General features: G+C 45.1%; 1 pseudogene; it reads left to right on the forward strand.

Moving 5' to 3' along the window:
• Window positions 1-18,863: 18,863 nt before the first annotated feature.
• LOC138796654 (large ribosomal subunit protein uL5-like) lies at window positions 18,864-19,355 on the forward strand (annotated as a pseudogene).
• The last annotated feature ends 987 nt before the right edge of the window (window positions 19,356-20,342 follow it).

Below are 20,342 nucleotides of genomic sequence, written 5' to 3' on the forward strand. Positions count from 1 at the left end.
ACTTCTGGTCCTCTCTCTGAAGTGATCGGCCATTCAGCCAATCACTGGCCATAACAAACAGACAAGGCCTGAGGACACCGGGGAACGTGATCAGGTAAGTACCAGCTTTATTTTGTTATACGCACAATCAGCAGACAATGATTTTTACACTTGCCAAAAGACAATGATCATTTGATTACTGTTGTCTCTATATACACAGAGCGATATCGGCCAGGTTAGGACAATTTTCGCTCCGTGTATTATGGCCCTTAGTCACATTGAGTCAATTCAGAAGGTTACATGCCGGGACTGCCGCTACATGCCGGGACTGCCGCTACATGCCGGGACTGCCGCTACATGCCGGGACTGCCGCTACATGTCAGGACCGCTGCTACATGTCAGCACCGCCGCTAGTGGTGTAAACACAAAAACTATCTATATGCATGGTTTTAAAAAATAAAATAAAAAAAAATCACTATATCAGGACCAAATATTACCTCCATACCGTTATTGATGAAAACATACTATGTATAGGCCAATATTACCACCATAAAGTGACCGCCCCATAATGACACTATATACACGCCAATATTAGCACCACACCATGACCGCAACATAATGATTCTATATACACTATATACAGACCAATATTACTACTATAGACTGACCACCGCATAATGACTCTTCATACACTATATACAGACCAATATTACCGCCATAGAGTGACCATCACATAATGACCCTATATACACTATATACAGACCAATATTACTGCCATAGAGTGACCACCACATAATAACTCTATATACACTATATACAGACCAATATTACCGCCATAGACTGACCACTGCATAATGACACTATATATACACTATATACAGACCAATATTACTGCCATAGAGTGATCACCACATAATAACTCTATATACACTATATACAGACCAATATTACCGCCATAGACTGACCACTGCATAATGACACTATATATACACTATATACAGACCAATATTACCGCCATAGACTGACCACTGCATAATGACACTATATATACACTATATACAGACCAATATTACTGCCATAGAGTGATCACCACGTAATAACTCTATATACACACTATATACAGACCAATATTACTGCCATAGAGTGATCACCACATAATGACTGTATATACAGACCAATATTACCGCCATAGAGTGATCACCACATAATAACTCTATATACACTATATACAGACCAATATTACTGCCATAGAGTGACCACCACATAATCACTCTATGGCAGTAATATTGGTCTGTATATAGTGTATATAGAGTCATTATGTGGTGATCACTCTATGGCAGTAATATTGGTCTGTATATAGTGTATATAGAGTTATCACCACATAATGACTCTATATATACACTATATACAGACCAATATTACCGCCATAGACTGACCACCACATAATGACTCTATATACACTATATACAGACCAATATTACAATATTACTGCCATAGACTGACCACCACATAATGACTCTATATACACTATATACAGACCAATATTACTGCCATAGAGTTATCACCACATAATGACTCTATATACACTATACACAGACCAATATTACAATATTACTGCCATAGACTGACCACCACATAATGACTCTATATACACTATATACAGACCAATATTACTGCCATAGACTGACCACCACATAATGACTCTATATACACTATATACAGACCAATATTACCACCATACAGTGACCGCCACCTTATTTTTTTCTCAATAAAATACACCGTGTTGCCTTAGTGACATCATCATACACTATACATAGGAGCTGCAGCCAATCAGCGGCCTCAGTGGTCACCAGGGAATGGCTGCAGCTCCTATATACAGTCTATGCAGTGCTTCTTATACACACTCACACTAATTATATATATATATATATATATATATATATATATATATACACATATACATATACACACACACACACTAACACATCCATGAAAACACATTATACAGATCCAAACCATCCAGCCCACACACTATACACAGGACATGTAACACACACTACAGTCATCCATTATACCATTATACACATAGCATTCATACACACACTACATGTACAGTATACTTACCCCCTCTATCAGCATGCTGGGTGTAGTTGTCCTTGTCCATGGCAGCAGCAGTAGCAGGAGGTTCTGCTCCTCACCCTGCAGCCCTCTCCTCTATCGTCCCGACAGCTCCACACCAGCCTCACCAGGAAGACCAGGTCACATGGTGCAGAAGGGAGGGGGAGGGGGAAGCTACACACTCCGGAGCAGAGCGTCCTGTAGCCTCTGTGTGACCCCTGATAGCAGCCATCAGCTGCAGCCAGAGATCACTGACAGAGGCTGCAGGACGCTGTCCGTGCAGTCCTGCACCTAACACTCACTGTAACTGGGGCAGGGGGCCCCTGGGGGATGGGGGCCCTGGGCAACTGCCCTCTTTGCCCCCCCCTAACGCCGGCCATGCCCGTAGCAGCCACTATGGCTGCTACGGCGGTAGTTCCGCCAGTGTCTATGTGGTCATGTTGTACGTTGCAGCCGGGATGTCTAACATACAATTCGCTAGCACTCTGTATCTTGTCACTTAACTGTTCCCTCTCTCTACCGCTCATCAGCACTCATCAGAGATATGCAATAAACAAACAAACAAAAAAAAAAAATGTTTGCGTGTAATATGTAGAAGAAACAAAATATATAGCTTAAGAGGTCCTATATCGACCAAAGCCAGTCATAGGTGTCCATATCACGTTAAAGGGGTTGTCCAGTGCTACAAAAACATGACCACTTTCTTCCAGAGACAGCACCACTCTGGTCTTCTCTTCAGGTCAGGTTTGGTTTGCAATTAGGCTTCATTCACTTAAATGGAACGGAGTTACAAAACTTGCACCTGGAGACCAGAGAGTTGCTGTCTCTGGAAGAAAGTGTCCATTTTTTTGTAGCGCTGGATAAATTCTTTAATCCCTACTATACATCCAAATCGAAATGTATAAGGAAAAGGAAGTTATTATCTCTTAGACCATGTCTACGTTCAAGAATACCTACAAGAAGTAGCAGAAAACCATGCCCACAGCTCTGGACGGGTAAAACAAATAAATCCCACATCCGTGCATGACCCAAACAGAACAAAGTTGTTTATGAGAAAATACAAGTCTATATGGATGTAGGAGCGTAAAAGCTTATATAAAAAGATGCCATTGCCGATATAAAAAGCGTGTGCGCACAACTATCTCAGAGCGGGCGAGAAATTCAACAGCCAACCCACCCCTTGTACTCAAGCGGAGGTTGCAACCACATATATAGATGGTATAGTCACTCTCAATTCAGACATGATCTACAATTACATACCGCCGATGTGGCAAGATGATATCGTTAAAAAGCGTACACACATGAATGCAGGTGATAATAAATAAACACGTGCAATGTAAGAGAAGTAGCGCAAATCTTTAAACAAGAATATACAAGACTTATCTGGAGCCACAGAATTAGGCAATCATGTACTAAAAACAGAGCACATGAAAGGGCAATAAAGTGTGTGCAAAAAATTTAAAAAAATAAAAAACAGTGTAAAAACAGTACAAATGAATATAATTTTTTATGACAGATCTCATTTGTAGAATCCAGTGAATAGCAGTAGTTTTCAATTCATAGATCCATCTGGATTCTCCCTACAATAACAGCTCAGAGACATTCTTTCTCGTGAAATCTACTTGCAATTTTTCAAGGCCAGTTACCCTCAAATTGTGGTACTTACCCCTGTGTCCTTGCAGGAAGTGTGTAGCCATCAATGTGAGATCTCTCCCAACCAGTCAGTTTCCTACTGATGTCCTGATAGTGGATACATGCTGTTGAACCCTCCTCCGAAGCTTCTGAGAGGTTTGGCTTATATAGACCAGAGAATAAGTACAGGTAAGTGCATAACTAACATTATATCAATTAATATAGTCCTTTAGCACATGTTCCTTCTGGTCACCCGGAATGATGAATTTCTTTGGTGGTGTCATAAATTGACAAACCATACAGTCCCCACAGGGGTATGACACAGTCAATTTCATACCTCTCCCAGTCGTTCTAACAGGTCTCACAAAGTGGCTAGTGGTTAGAATGTCTTTCAAATTCTTGGCCCTTCTGGTCATCGGGGTGCGTTTTACTGTAATCATTGAGCTTAATCTTTAATCCGCCAGGAGAATATTCAATTTACCTGCCGAATTCTATAAATATCCCTCCAATGGTTGGTGTATGTTGTTATCAGTCCCGTCTGAATGTCAGATTTTTTAAGTTAAGGTTTGTTCTCTAGTAGTAGTCTTTGCTCTTTTGTATGCATGTGACACTGTTCTCTTCGGGTGTCCCCTCACCTTAAATCTAGTAGGGATGCCATTACGTAAGTGCTTGTGTGGTGGCCTGGGGCGCTGGTTGCAGATGTTTTGTTACGGTGGGCAGGAGTGGTAGTACCCACCCCAGACACACGGGGCACTGGACCTTGGTAGAATTACTGTGAGGTGCAGTTGTAGGTGCCAATGCGGCAAAATTGATGACAGAGTGGTGTGACGGGAAGTATAGGTGGGAGAGAAGATGCATATGGAGTTTCTACTCCAATAGACAATCAAATATATAAAACATGAAATTTAAAACATAGCTGAGCTGTGCCCAGGAGCAGTGAGACACCTAGAAGGACATTAATATAGCTTAAAGAGTTGTATTTTTTGGCATAGAGGGGCATGTGACACCTGAGAGAGTTACTGTCAGGATATGGGACAAGGAAGACAAAGACAGGTACAGCCCTGAAGCTTGCACCCGCCCTGCTGTCCCTGCCAACTTGCTTCAAAGACCTAACAGCAGCAGACAACTGGTCGGCGGTCCCTAATCCTTACTAAGTGTGAACGAGGAACAAAAAACGAAACAAACGCAACAAAGTACAGCAGGGTCAGAGGTCCAAGTCAACAGCAAGAGCTCCGGCTGCCAGTTAGAGCAAAAATACTCAAACACCTGATGCCGTTCTGCACTACGAACCCTGTCCACAGCTACACAATAAGGACCGTTGCCAGGAGCACCATCGTCAGGGGCCTGGCTGCAAGCTCTGGAGGTGCAGGGAGCTGGCTGGCTCCTGACAGTTTCTTTACCTGGGTGGTATAAAACTTAGAGAACCACCTGTGGTGGGACACTCCACTTGCAATGAAATCTTCTATAATGTATTCATGTAATCATTATGAGAACATTATGGGATTCATGTAAATTATTGATTAGCAATGGCAATTTTTTATTTAGTCAATATTTAATTTAGCCATTCTGCACGGTAATGACTTAAATATATTCTCTTACAATTACGCTAAATTTGTATTTAAATTAAAATTTCTTTTAAGTATTTCTTCTTTGGCATAATAATAATAAACTAAAAAAGTGTGATTACAGAGTACAAAATATAAACTGAAGTAATATCATAACACTATCCTAATAGAGAACAGAAGATATTCCATCTGAAGATGTCTGGGGTTGTGGGAGGTTTTCAACAATGTCTGTCCTGGTTTTTCCATTTATATTATAAAAGTGATACTGGAAATTTGGGATCTTTACTTATCAATAATAAATTTGAATTTGAGTATAATTATTACCAGGATGGAGACATCTTCATCGGAGGGATATTCGCTGCACATTCTATGGTCACACATAATGATTTAATGAAGTTGGGTTCTGTGCACAAACCTCCCCGGATTTGCCTACTGTAAGTATTCCGCTCTGTAATGTATTGTTGAGTAAAGTTTTTAAAAGTTTGGAGCTGTCCGTTCCTGGCTGGTTTCTTTCCTGTCTGATATGAAATCTTCTTTCCCCCGCAGTGTAAGCATGAGAGAATATGAGCAGGTGATGGCTTTTATTTTTGCCATAGATGAAATTAATAACAGGTCGGATATCCTCCCTAATATCACCCTGGGTTATCAAGCGTTTGATTCCTGTGGAGATGTAAATAAAGTTATAAAGGACGTTCTGCATATAATGACCGGGATTTCGTGTCCGTTTATAGTTCCTAACTATTCATTTAAGAAACACGGTAGACTGGCCGGATACATCGGAGATCTCCATTCTTACACTACAGTCCCCATGGCACAATTATTGAGTGTTTTCGGGTATAACCAGGTAGTTGTATCTTTCTTGATTATTATGAACATGTTCACATGAAGCAGAATCTGGGAGATTGCAACAGATCCACAACATAGTCACACAAGGAGGTTTTTCCAGTAACTACATTTATCAATGAAGACACCACAGATATGGTACAGGGGTTGGGGGCTGTGTAGGAGCTCTATTTGCAGTCTTTAACCCCTTGATGACCACGGGCAGACATTTAGGCCCCCGCAGCCTGGGCACAAGAAGTAAGTTTTTAAAATTGCCCCAAAGCCCCTCCCCCAATAAAAGTGAAAATCACCCCCTTCCCCTTTTATAAATAAAACACACATAAATAATATCAATTAACATATTATATACCGTAGCGTGCATAATTGTCTGATCTATTAAAATAATCCAAAATTATTCCCGCAAGGTAAATGACGTGAACGAAAAGCTGTAAAAAAGAAAAAAAAATGCAAGGATCAAAACATCCAATGTACACAAATCTGATACTAACATAAACCAGAGATCATGACACAAAAAATGAGACCACATACAACTCCGTAGGTGATGAAATAAAAGCGTTAAAAGAGTCTGAATGGGGCCACTGTAATCTCACCTATTTGCAAAAAGTTTTTTTTTTTTAATTTTGTTAATAATAGTAAAACATTAGAAAAGCTATGTAAAGATGCATATAGCTGTATTCAGACTGACCTGCAGAATAAAGATATCACGTTAGTTTTACCGTAAAGTGCATTACTAAAACACGGAACCCCCAAAATATGCGGCGTTGTATTTTTAATCCCAATTTTCCCTCAAATCATATTTTGGGGGTTCCATCAATTTTATAGTAGATTGAAAGGTGCTATTAAAAAGTACAGTTGTTCCTGAAGATGGAAAAATAAAAGAGTTATAGAAACATTTAGCCTCTGCCATGGTGTTAAACTTAACCCTTACAAGACCCTGGACGTACAGGTACGTGCCAGGGCCGCCTATGGGAGTTCAGAGCGGGGCCGCACTCTGAACAGCCGTGGTCCCGGGTGCCGCTTGTAGCTTGATTAGAGGGCACGGTCCGATCACCGTGCCCGCTAATTAAATAATCGGATGCAGCTGTCAAAGTTGACAGCTGCATCCGATTACTTACTGCAGCCGATCCCTAGTGTCTAGTGGGGTGGATCCCCCCCCGGGACGTTGTCCTGGAGGAGAGATCCACACTTCCGTACCGGCTGGGTGTCTGCGCCGTAATGGCGCTGATCCCGGCTCGGCACTCGATTGCATCCATCTGCAGCAGCCAGGAGCAATCGAGTGCCTATCTCATGAATCTATGCTGTATACCAGGTGATATTAGATATGGTCTGATAACATGGACTGTATGCATTCATGTTTGGTATCAAACGATTGCTTGGGATATGCCTGGATGATTGATGATTATGTCATATTTATAGGAGGTCCCTATCCTCTTAAGTAGTGATTAGTGTGGGATTGATACACCACAGAGTACATTCATAAAAAGAGGAGTGTCCTCCATTACCATGTGACCGGCCTCCTCTCAGTGACATCACCTGCCAGGATTCTGCAGGGAAAATTTGTGCTTAAAATCCTGGCACAAACAAGGATCAATGTCAGTCTTTGGGGGATCCACATAACACTTGGAGGGGCTGCCCATATTTCTCTGCTGTACCCCACAGCCAGGATACTACTTCTGTTCAGCAGTCAGATATTCTGTTTATCCCTTTTATTTTATAACTGTTTTCGTTATTTGTATGTATGTATTTTTTGTAATCTTTATTCTTGTTTTCTCTGACAATTATCTTTTGTATTGCATTGCACAATTGTGTATTAAACCTTAAAAATTAATAAGCTTCTCCCTTGCAGCCTTTTAGAACTCCGAAGGGAGAGAGCGTTACCATAGTCTTATATTGAGATTAGTTGTACCATTGTGTCGTATTTGGATTAGTTTGAGTGTTGGGATATAGTGAGATATCCATAATAGGCCCCTATTGCCTGATAAGTATAGATGGTGGCAGCGATGGTTGTAAGAGATATTGGGGTGCGGGCGACCTATGTGAGTGATCTAGCATAATTCCATCCCCCAGAGGAAATTGTATAGGAGTTTATGTGGTAGACTGGTAAGCTCAATAGTGTTAAAGGGAATCTGTCAGCTCCTGGGCCCTACCTAAGGTGCTGACAGTGTACTGTAGCTGGCAGCCCCCAGTGAGCATGGTGCCTTTTTGGTAATTTTCCGTGCAGCGGATTATGTACAATCTTATGTCACAGAGCAGTTGTTTGCGCCGCACTTGTCATGCATCCTCCTCCCTCTTCATGAATAATTAATGCTGCCCGGCCTCCTGCTCGCTCAGCTGTCAGATTGCAGATCAGTCCTCTGTAGGCAGTTTATGTCTATAAGAAACTCTCAGGTATAATTGAATCTCTTCTTCCTAATGTGTTGGAGCTGTGGTCTCTGGGTAAGTCACCTGTCTAGAGACCTGCCAGCAGCTCATTTTCTGGTTCTAAACTCCTGATGGAAATTAAATAGATGTCTTTTTTTTCATTATAGTATCATTTTTAAGGTTATGTTCACACACAGTACTTTTGCTCAGTATTTTGCAACCCAAACCAGGAGTGGATTGAAAAGACAGAAAGGCTATGTTAACACACTGTTGAAATTGAGTGGATGGCCGCCATTTAATAGCAAATAATTACTGTTATTTTAATGGCATGGCAATCCCGGGGGCCTTCAGGGGTCAAGTCTCTACAAATCCATGTGAGAGGCATGGCTTTGTAGATTGCCTGTCTGCTCGTTGCTGACATAGGCAATACACTGCACTACAGAAGTAGTGCAGTGTATTGTAACAGTGATCAAAAGATCACTGCTTAGTATATACTAGTGTATAGTACTGTACACTAGTGTAAAAGTTAGCCAAGGGTGGTTCCATGCCATCTGATCTGCCTGGACCAGCTGTTACATGCCTTGTCTATCACAGGAGGTAGCAACCTGACTTATCCTCTGGGAAAGTCTAGCTCCACCCTCAGGAGTATCTTGTAAAGAATGGAGGATACGCTTAGACAACGCCCTTAGGGATAGATGGGCATGTGACACGGTGGGCTCACCTCTGCTGATCCTGACACAGAGACTTGGTTCAAAGACTGTAATTATTGGGAAATAGCTATACCGGGGTATACAGTATGCAGAAAAGATAGAGACTGGGAGGCGGGGTAGCCTTTTATGTTAGGGATAGTTTCAGATCATCAGTCATTCAAAATACATATCAAGTTTTCTTACCTTGTGCGTCTTGGAACGCACTCTGCGTGTCACCGGCCGCCGGCGTCACTTCCGGTCGCGCTTAGAACGCATCGGTGCTGCGTGCGTCTCAGCACTGTCATTGTGACGTAACTTCCGAGGACCGGTTACCGGCAGTGGCGCTCGCGCTCTCTGCGCGTCGGATTAGCTGTCTGCTCATTTATAAGGCAGAAGGTAAGAGCCCTTTTACAGAGAAAGATTATCTGCCAAAGATTTAAAGCCAAAACCAGGAACAGACTATAAACAGAGATCAGGTCATAAAGGAAAGTCTGAGATTTGACTGTAAGCTCATGCATGTGATCAGGGACCTCACTCCTCGTGTATGGATAACTATATGTATCTCTGTAATGTCTATTTTTTGTCTATGCATGTACCCCCAGAATTGTAAAGTGCTGCGGAATCTGTTGGCGCTATATAAATAAAATATTATTATTATTATTATTATTATTATTATTATTATTATTATTATTATTATTATTATTATTATTATTATTATTATTATTATACAGAGATCAGGTCATAAAGGAAAGCCTGAGATTTCTCCTCTTTTCAAATCCATTCCTGGCTTGGGCTTCAAATCTTTGGCAGATAATCTGTCAGATAATCTTTCTGTGTAATTGGATCCATAGCTTCATCACTGACAGTAAATTCAGACCCAGGCTGGGAAGTAGAGGGAGAAATACTCGGTTTCGTCTTTTTCTTAGGACACGGGCGGCGACTCTCATTAGTCGCTAAAGTCTTTTGTACATAGTCCTTAACCCATACAACTACATCCTGAACATCAGGCTCCTCATTTGATTTAGGTCTGCATGAAGGACAGCGCACTGAAAACACATAGGCACTCATAAATACTTTTAAGAAAGAAACATGAATCTTATCTGAGAAAAATGATCCTCCTACGGTATTCATAGCCGTCCAGTAGAGGAGTTTCACAATCTGCACATGTGAAGTGCTTCCTTTTAGAAGGTCTTTTGGCAGCAGCAGGACTGGTCTCCATCTCAGACATCTGCAAATAATCAATGTATTATGGTGTGTTTACACAGACAGATTTATCTGACAGATTTTTGAAGCCAAAGCCAGGAACAGACCATAAGCAGGGAATGGGTCATAAAGGAAGGACTGAGATTTCTGCTTTTTTCAAATCCATTTCTGGTTTTGGCTTCCGAAATCTGTCAGATACATCTCTCTGTGTAAACGCAGCATTAGTCATCCTCTTCTGAATCCTCTTCTACTTCTGAAGATGAGAGAATTATTCAAGGGGTATTTCACAGCTGATAGAATTCACAAGCTCTGCTAAGCTGTGCAAACTGAAATACACCCTGAGGAATTAGAAGAGGATAAGGGTTCGTCCTCCTCAAAAAAGCCTAGGGCTATTTCTCTGGGAGAGACTTCATTGTCGATGTTACAGGCCGAATGGAAGAAACTGGGAAAGGCTCCTGTTTTGAGCAAAATGTTCAAAACCTTATATGTTCTGAAGGAAGAACAATGTAAGGACTGGATTGAGGCAGGAGTGGCTTAGCCATGGTGCTGTGAGGACGTGTTCTCTTGGAGCTCCGTGCCAGAGGCCGTGTCAGATACGATTACCGGGACTCACCGTGCTCAGATGTGATGCCCACTCGTCAGAAGACTGCAGCAAATAGCCCACTTCGCCCAGTGACCCGATCGGTGGCCTCCTCCGGTGGCACAGATCGCTTTTTCATACCGGCGGGAACCCAGGCGAGCCGGAGCAACATGGTGCCCACGGCCTCCTCACAGCAGAGGGCAGGAGAACAGCGCGGATTCCCGCTTATGGGGCCAGAGGACTGTGCCTCTCCGCCCGACCCCTTTGGGGACACCGGCAGCCTTGTCACCGACTCGCTCGGGACGCAACCGTTGGCGCAACGAGACCCCCCGGCGGCAGCGATGCAATCTGAGCTGCAAATGCTCCGGACCCTGATCCAGGCGCTGCCGTCCAAACAGGACTTGGACTCTGTTGCCCACCGCATAGAAACGGCCCAACAACAAGCCCTCAGTGCGGTGCGGGAGGAAGTGGAGGCGGTCTCGGCCAGAACGACTGCGACAGAAGACGCCATAGCGGTACTGACCACGCGGGTCTCGGCACTTGAAACCGAAACTGAGCTGGGGAGACGCCACACACAGACCCTCACACTGCTGCTGGATGACCAGGAAAATAGAGGACGTCGGAACAATGTCCACATCAAAGGTTTGCCAGAACGGGGGCCCCGAGATAACCTGTTGCAAAGAACCACCTCCTTGTTTAATCAAGTCACAGGACGCCCTGCCGAGGCCACATATGTCATAGACCGGGTACACAGTGTGACCAGATTCCAACAGGAGGCGGGTACCCCCAGAGACATCTTATGTAGGCTGCATTACTTCACTGACAAGGAAGCCATACTAAGAGCTGCCAGGGAGGTGGAAGGGGACATTATGTATGAGGGCACTGTACTCCGGTTATTCCCTGATGTTTCGGCCCGGACACTGTATATGAGACGACGACTCCTACAACCGCTATTGGCTTGTGTCCGGGAGCGAGGCGCCTCCTATCGCTGGGGCCACCCCTTCCACGTGATAGTGAAAAGGGAGGAGCGCACATACGTGGTGCGCACGCCTGAGGATCTGCCGGGTCTCTTCTCCTTTTTGGATACGTCACCTGTGTCGGTTCCGAATTGGCTAGCCGTGGACCGCGCTCCTGTTTTGCAGCCCAGACCCCGCTCCAGAGGAGGTAGACGACACCGCCGTGAGAGATCGCCATCCCCTATAGGTGGATGTGAGAGGGGTACCGGTGGGAGGCGTAGTTCATAAAACAGCCGCTTACGCAGACGACCTGATTTTTCGTCTCCAACCCATCGGTGTCCCTCCCCTCCATTGTGAGGGAGTTGGCAGAGTATGCCCACGTTTCCAACTTCAAGATAAACTTTTCTAAGTCGGAGGCAATGAGTGTGGGACTGGCTGACAGAACGGTACTGGCGCTCCGCGATTCATTCAGCTTCAGATGGGCGAGAGAAGCGATTAAGTACCTGGGGATCTTACTTCCTGTAGACCTGCGCAAACTATTTTCTTTAAATTTCCCTCCCATGCTATCTAAAATGCAATCTCAGTGTGCCGTGTGGACCAGGGGTTACTTCTCGTGGTTCGGCAGATGTGCTATTTTCAAAATGTCGCTGCTCCCCCGTTTACTGTACCTTTTCCAGTGTGTCCCTGCTAAGATCCCGAACTCTTTCTTTAAGGCGCTAGAGTCCCTGCAAATTCGCCGGCGCGCCTGAAACGCACCATGCTGTGCAGACCTAAGTCACAGGGAGGGGTGGGGCTCCTGGACTTCAGACTGTACCACCCAGGGCCGGGACAAGGAATTTTGGTGCCCTAGGCAGAGAAGGCAAATGGCGCCCCCCCCCCCCATATGTATATATATCCCCTGTTTGCCTCCCCCAGTAGTATATAGACCCCCCCTGTTTGCTTCCCAAGTTGTATATATATCCCCTGTGTGCTTACCCCAGTTGTATATATATCCCCTGTGTGCTGCCCCCAGTTGTATATATATCCCCTGTGTGCTGCCCCCAGTTGTATATATATCCCCTGTGTGCTGCCCCCAGTTGCATATATTTTTATGTATATATATTTATGCATTTACACACAGACACATATTTATGCATATACACACACACATTTATGTACAGTATATACACTTATGTATACACACACACACACACTCTTATGTATACACACACACACACACACACTCTTATGTATACACACACACAGTCACACTCTCACACATGTAAACACACACACACACACACAGACACAAAACAGCTACCTGAGTGACACACACACACACACACACACACAAAACAGCTACACCTCAGTGTGACACACACACTCTTATGAATACACGCACACTCTTATGTATACACACACACACACACTCTTATGTATACACACACACACTCACTCCTATGTACAAAGACACAAAACAGCTACCACTCAGAGTGACACACACACACGCACTCTTATGTATATACACACACACACATTTATATACACACACACACTCTTATGTATACACACACACTTATGTATACACACACACACACACTTATGTATACACACACACACTCACTTATGTATACACACACACACTCATGTATACACACACACACACTTATATATACACACACACACTCATGTATACACACACAGTCTTATGTACACACACTCACACACACACACACACACACACACACACAAAACAGCTACACCTCAGTGTGACACACACACTCTTATGAATACACGCACACTCTTATGTATACACACACACACACACTCTTATGTATACACACACACACTCACTCCTATGTACACAGACACAAAACAGCTACCACTCAGAGTGACACACACACACGCACTCTTATGTATATACACACACACACATTTATATACACACACACACTCTTATGTATACACACACACTTATGTATACACACACACACTTATGTATACACACACACACTCACTTATGTATACACACACACTCATGTATACACACACACACACACACTTATATATACACACACACACTCATGTATACACACACAGTCTTATGTACACACACTCACACTCACACACACACACACACACACACACACACACACACACACACACTCTTGTTGTTGCTGTACACATACACAGGCACAAAACAGCTACCTCTCAGCTAGGTTGCTTGCACTTTCTCTCCTCACCGTCCTGGGACTGTCATGGAGGAGTCTGCTGCTGCTGCTGATGATGATGATGATGATGATAATGATGCAGCCATGAGCAGCTGACAGGAGAGGCCCAGGACACAAAACACAGGCAGACACTTCCTGGTCCCCATGTGCTGTGTCTGCAGGCTGCCGTTATTCACCTCCTCCTCTCTGGCCCGACAGCTGAGCAGCTCCCAGAGCCTAGGGGATGTGTAATGCTGCACAGTCCCCCATACTGGCCTCCTGCACCAGGTCAGATGCCTCCTGGCAAAGGGAGCTCAGCCCGAACAGTGTCTTCAGCCGGAGGCCGCCCCTCCCCCCCCCCCCCCCCGGCCCTGTGGAGCAGCAGCAGAAGACTCACAGACCTGTGTATCTCCCGGCAGGGGCTGATGTAATCACCTCCTGTGTGCTGCTTCCGGGTTCGGCCTGGTGGCGCCCCCTGCTGTTTGGCGCCCTAGGCCATCGCCTACCCTTGCCTACTCTTTGTCCCGGCCCTGGTACCACCGGGCTGCAATGCTAACTAGGGCGTTGGATTGGTGCAGACATGCGGACAGTAAACCATGGGTCAAGGTGGAGCAATCGTTTACGCCCATCCCCCTACCATGCCTCCCGTGGCTGCACCCGTCCAATGTACGCCCGCTGAATGGCCACCCCACTATTGGTCCCACTATACAGGCCTGTGCGAGCCCCTTGAGCCGCTCTGTTATGCTACCAGATAGATCTGCCTGTTTCCCAGTGCTGGGAAACCCCGCCTTCCCCGCGAGCCTGGAGTACCCCGTCTTCCGCTCGTGGGTAGGGGCGGGTAAATTTCGGATTGCCTCTTTCCACTCGGGTTTTGAGTGGGCATCAGTGACTGCACTGGGAGACTTGGCAGATCCCGCACCACTGGGATTTTGGCGCACGGCCCAATTGCGCCACTTTCTGCACACCCTTCCACTGGCATCTACATTTGTGACCTCACACACCGCCTTCGAGACCTTGTGCCTAGAGGAAGGCACATTGAGGCACGCTCTGTCACTGACGTATTCTCTGTTAGCTTCTCCTGCTGATTCCCCCCCACCGGACTTCCTCCTCAAGTGGGAGGCAGATTTGAATATTACATTTACTGACCCCCAACGCGACAAAATACTCACCTTAGTACACAAGTCCTCGGTGTCATCCAACTTGCAAGAAACAGGGTACAAGATACTCACACGCTGGTACCGGGTTCCCGCCAGCCTCCATGCCATCTGGCCTGAAGTGGACCCCTTGTGTTGGCGATGCGGCTCTGATGTGGGAACACACCTACACATATTCTGGTCCTGCCCGACCTTACTTCTGGACCGGGGTCCGACAGGTCATCAGAAGGGTAACCGGGGTGTCCTTTGATCTATCCCCTGCGCTATTCCTCCTGCACCATTGTCCGCTCCCACTTCACCTCTACAAGAAGTCCCTACTCCGGTTCCTTGTCATTGCGGCTAGAGCGTGTATCCCATTACTCTGGAAAAAAACCTCAGCTCCACCTTTGTCCTTGTGGTTGGGCAAGGTGAACGACATCATGCATATGGAGGACTTGACGTCTTCCCTCCAGGAGCCCAATGCCAAATTTACTGCGACTTGGTTCTCATGGATGGAATACAAGGCTTCCCTGGAATATGTGTCCCTGCTGAATGACGGTGGTCTGGATGCGGGGTAGAAGGACCTTATAGCACGCCCGGGGTGCGCTCCTGCGGAGGGTCATCGCGAGGTAGCCTTGCCGCGGGGGATGACTGCCCGCCCCCTCTTCACTTCCCACACCCTATCCCTTTCCCCTCCCTCCCCTTGGCCCCTTAACCTTTTCCCTGTCCTCTATCCCAGTCTGTTTTCTGCCCTTTACCCCCCAATTCGTCTCTCTTTACTAATCCTTTCCACTTCTCTCCCCCCTGGTGGGGATGCTTCTTCGTTTCTTCTCTGTTTCTGCGGAGGCAGAGGGGGCCCCCCTCCTGGGGACTCCAATTAGTCAAAACTTTCTGAGGACCTGGGGTGGTGGTCGGAGACGCCCCTCCTATCACTGGAACTGTCAGTAATGCGTGTATAATGAATACATTTTACGGATCTCTTTGTTCCGTTCTTTTCCGGCACATACCGGGTGTTGCCCCATGCTTCGGGCCGGGACCATACTACGTTTACACTGGTTTAAATTTCCACCTTATTATTACTATATCTCCAATTTCTGTATGTTGTTCCGGGGGACGGAGGTATTGTCTCCGTACTTCCACTCTGGTTGTTCCCAAAATAAAGAATTAAAAAAAAAAAAGGACTGGATTGAACCTCCAAAGATGGACATGGCCATAGCCAAACTGTCAAAACAGACAGTGCTGCCTGCTGAGGACGGATCCAATCTGAAGGATCCCATGGATAGAAGGGTGGAGGTTGCCCTCAAGAGATCACATACGGCAGCAAAAAAATGGAAGCATTCCAGTGGGGGGACGTCTGAGTTTGTTTCTCCCTGCCTGGGAAAAGTTAATAAAGGATCACTGGGTGTTAAATATTATTAGAAATGGTTATGTCCTTCATTTATCACCACTTCCTCCTCAAAGATTTCTTCTGTCAAGAAGTCTAAAGCCAAAAAAACACTTAGTCCTAGAAAAAGAGATTCCTCACCTCCTTTCCATAGAGGCTCTAGAGGAGGTTCCTCTATCCGAGATCGGTCAGGGAGTTTACTCCTTAGTGTTTCTAGTGCCGAAGCCATCCGGAAATTGGAGGCTTATTATAGATTTGTGATATCTCAACAGATTCATCGTAAAGAAGAAGTTCCGCATGGAGAACGTAAGGTCGGTAAAATCTATCCTCCAAGAGGGAGATTTCATGGTCACCATAGATCTACAGGATGCATATCTTCATATACCAATTCTGAAGGCTCACAGGAGATTTCTAAGAATCGCCATCCAAATCCAGGGGAAGGTAAGACACTTACAATTCAAAGTCCTTCCATTCGGAATAACCTCCACACCCTTTGTTTTCACGAAGGTAGTGTCGGCCATGATGGTTCTCTTCTGTTTACAAGGGATAAAGATTATCCCTTACCTGGACGTTTGGTTGATTATGACTCAGACTCAGGATCTTCTGAGAGTCCAGTTGATTTATGTCCAGGACATTCTTCAACAACTGGGTTGACTCATCAACATGGAAAAATCGGATCTAGTTCCATCCAAGACCAAGATCTTTCTAGGGTTCCTCATAAATTCATCCCAGATGAGATTATTCCTCTCAACTCCAAGAGAGGGCTCCTTGCATCAGCTGCTGATGCGGTGCCTTGGGCGCTATGGCACATGAGATTTCTTCAGAGAGAAACACTAACAGTATGGAAACGAAGGCTGGAAGACTTGGATGCGATGCACGTTCTATCTACTCAGACAAGACATTCTCTAATGTGGTGGAGACAAGTCAAACATGGAGTTTTAATTTCAGAACCACACTGGGTAACCATCACGACAGATGCTGCAGGAACAGGTTTGGGAGTCCATCTGACAGACAGTACGACTGCAGGATCTTGGAGTCAACAGGAATCCGCTCTGCCCTCCAACGTGAGGGAGCTCAGAGCGATTTACCTGGCTCTTCTTCATTTTTCTCCTCTTATTTTACAGAGAGCAATCAGAATCCGGATGAACGACATGGCCTGCGTGGCGTACCTAAACAGGGAGGTACCTGATCCCTTCTCTCCTCAGAGAAGTAGAGAAGATTTTCTGTTGGGCAGAAACCAGAATAACCAGACTCTCTGCGACTCATATCAGGGGTGTCAACAATACATTAGCGGATCGACTGAGTCAAGGCCTGACATTCCCAGGGGAATGGTCTCTCTCAAGGAGAGTGTTCATTCAGTTAACCCAGAGGTGGGGGCTTCCTCAGATAGACCTCATGGTGTTAGCAAGCAATGCCAAACTGAGGAATTTCTGTTCCCTTTACAGGGCAGACAATCCCACGGTAGTGGACTCAATGACAATTCCATGGACATACCAGTTGGCGTATATCTTTCCTCCCATAGCCATGATTCCCAGAGAAGATTCTCTGACGAAGATCAGACTAGATCAGTTGTCAGTAATAATAACAACTCCCTTCTGGCCGAAGAGGTCATGGTTCACCCTATTCATGAATATGAGCAGAGGGGAATTTTGGAGGTTTCCTCTGTCAGCGCTCGTTTGCTCCTCGTTCGCCGCTCGCTGCCGCCGCTATTCAACGCGGCTGCAGCTAGAGGGTGAGTGGGGGAGGGGGCGGCGGGGAGCTGCGGGGGGGCTGCCCGGGGGATCGCTGATCGTCCGGGCAGCCCATAGGATATAGCAGCATCTGCTGCCGACGCTCCTATTCAACGGAGCGCCGGCAGCAGATCGCTGCTATATCAGTCGCTTGTTTTTCAACATGTTGAAAAACAAGCGACTGCAACGATCAGCCGACATGAACGATGTCGGCTGATCGTTGCACTCTATTCCACGGAACGATTATCGTCCGTAGCGGCCGATATCGTCCGAAAACGAACGATAATCGTTCCGTGGAATAGGGCCTTTAGCCTCTAGCTTTTGATCATTTTCATGCCTTCTGCCTTTAGGTTGAAGTAGTCACTTTTTCAAAGGCCGGATCAGCAAGGTCTTTTTAATCATCCAGGTTTTTTAATCCTAAATTTCAAATTCAATCAGATTTTTATTTTTTTTATTTTTAAGTTGTAAGCGTTTCAAAAATGGCTCATGAAATCTCGCAACATGGTGGAGAAATCAGAGAGGGAAAATCCAATGCTGGAGCCGAGCCACAATATCTGTGTTGTTGAGAGTGGTGACAGGCTGACCCGAGCCGTTAAATTGCTGGATTTTTAAAAGTTTGTTACAAAAGTCTTTTTGCATCAGGAGAGAAATGAAAACATTGCAGATCACTGTACAGTTTGGGGAGGTAATGCAAAACAAATTCTTGAGAAAGGCCTTAAGGTCAGAGAATAAGAACTGCTGAAGAACAATTTGTTTTACAAAGGAAACTTTGATGCTGACATGCAGGGGCACATGGATCTGGGAATTCAATCTCACCAAAGCATAGGAATTTATGGGCTGTATTTCTAGGTGCTTCTTGGGTGACCTCGATTCGATATTGCTGACAAGAAGTGCAAAGCTGCCACTATTGCTGCAAAGCACAACATTTTCAAAACAGAAGCCATGCACTAGTTCAAGCCGGAGTATGATGGAATCATACGCCTTGGAAAATGAGTTGCTTCCATAATTAAAAAAAAACTCAATTCAAACTTTGATTGAATGCCTGGGCCTTTTTTTTTTTTAACTTGGTGGTTCAGCGCTTTATTACACAGACTCTGGTTTGCCAGAGCTAACACACTTTCACAAATTCCAGGGCCTCTTACGAAGACTGTATTGTCTACTTCATCACTACCTCCAAGAATTTTTGTGAGGGTCACTACCAGGCTCTAATGCACAACTGCATCAGGGTGTGGGGCAAAATGTTCCCATTTTACCTTTGGATCAGAATCTTGCTGTTTGACGAGGATCAGAGTATTGTCCATCTCAAACCATTTTAAAACTAGCTTCCAAAAATTAAATATCCCCTGGTTTGCCAGAGCTGCCAGACTTACTTTTTGGCACTGCTCCTCCAAGTGGGGAGTGATAATTTTCATGCCTTAGAGTGGGTTCACACTGAGGAATGCACACCACCGCGAGCGGGGTCGAGCAACGAAATCTGCTGGAACTTCTCTGCACGGATTCCTCAGTTTAAACCCACCCTTATGCCTTCAGGTGGCAATAGTCACTGTTTAGCAGGCAGGATCAATCAGGTCAGTAGAGGCAGTAGTAGTGGGTGGTGTTTTAATCTTCAATTTCAAATTCAATAAAAAGTTTAATGTCTTTTTTTAATATGGTATATGGTATATGTTGGAGTGCTGTCTCCCTGTTCTGCAGCATTGACCCCTCCTCTATCTCCAACTTCAACCCGTGTCATGCCTGAGCCCTTTTTTCAACTTTGTGTTTCAGTGCTTCTTTAAAAGTACCCTGGTTTTCAAGGGCCTCTTAGAAAGACTTTACTGTTATTAATTCATCACTACTTCCAAGAATTTTTTGCAGGGCCCACCTCAATCAAAGGCCTCAAATTCAATTTTTACAGGGTTTCCATGAGACCCATACCCCTTTATGTGTAGGACATGTCTGACCACATCACACACACAATGACCATTAACGGTGAGTGCTGTT

The sequence above is a fragment of the Dendropsophus ebraccatus genome, chromosome 7 (assembly GCF_027789765.1).
Source record: "Dendropsophus ebraccatus isolate aDenEbr1 chromosome 7, aDenEbr1.pat, whole genome shotgun sequence".
Classification (NCBI taxonomy): domain Eukaryota; kingdom Metazoa; phylum Chordata; class Amphibia; order Anura; family Hylidae; genus Dendropsophus; species Dendropsophus ebraccatus.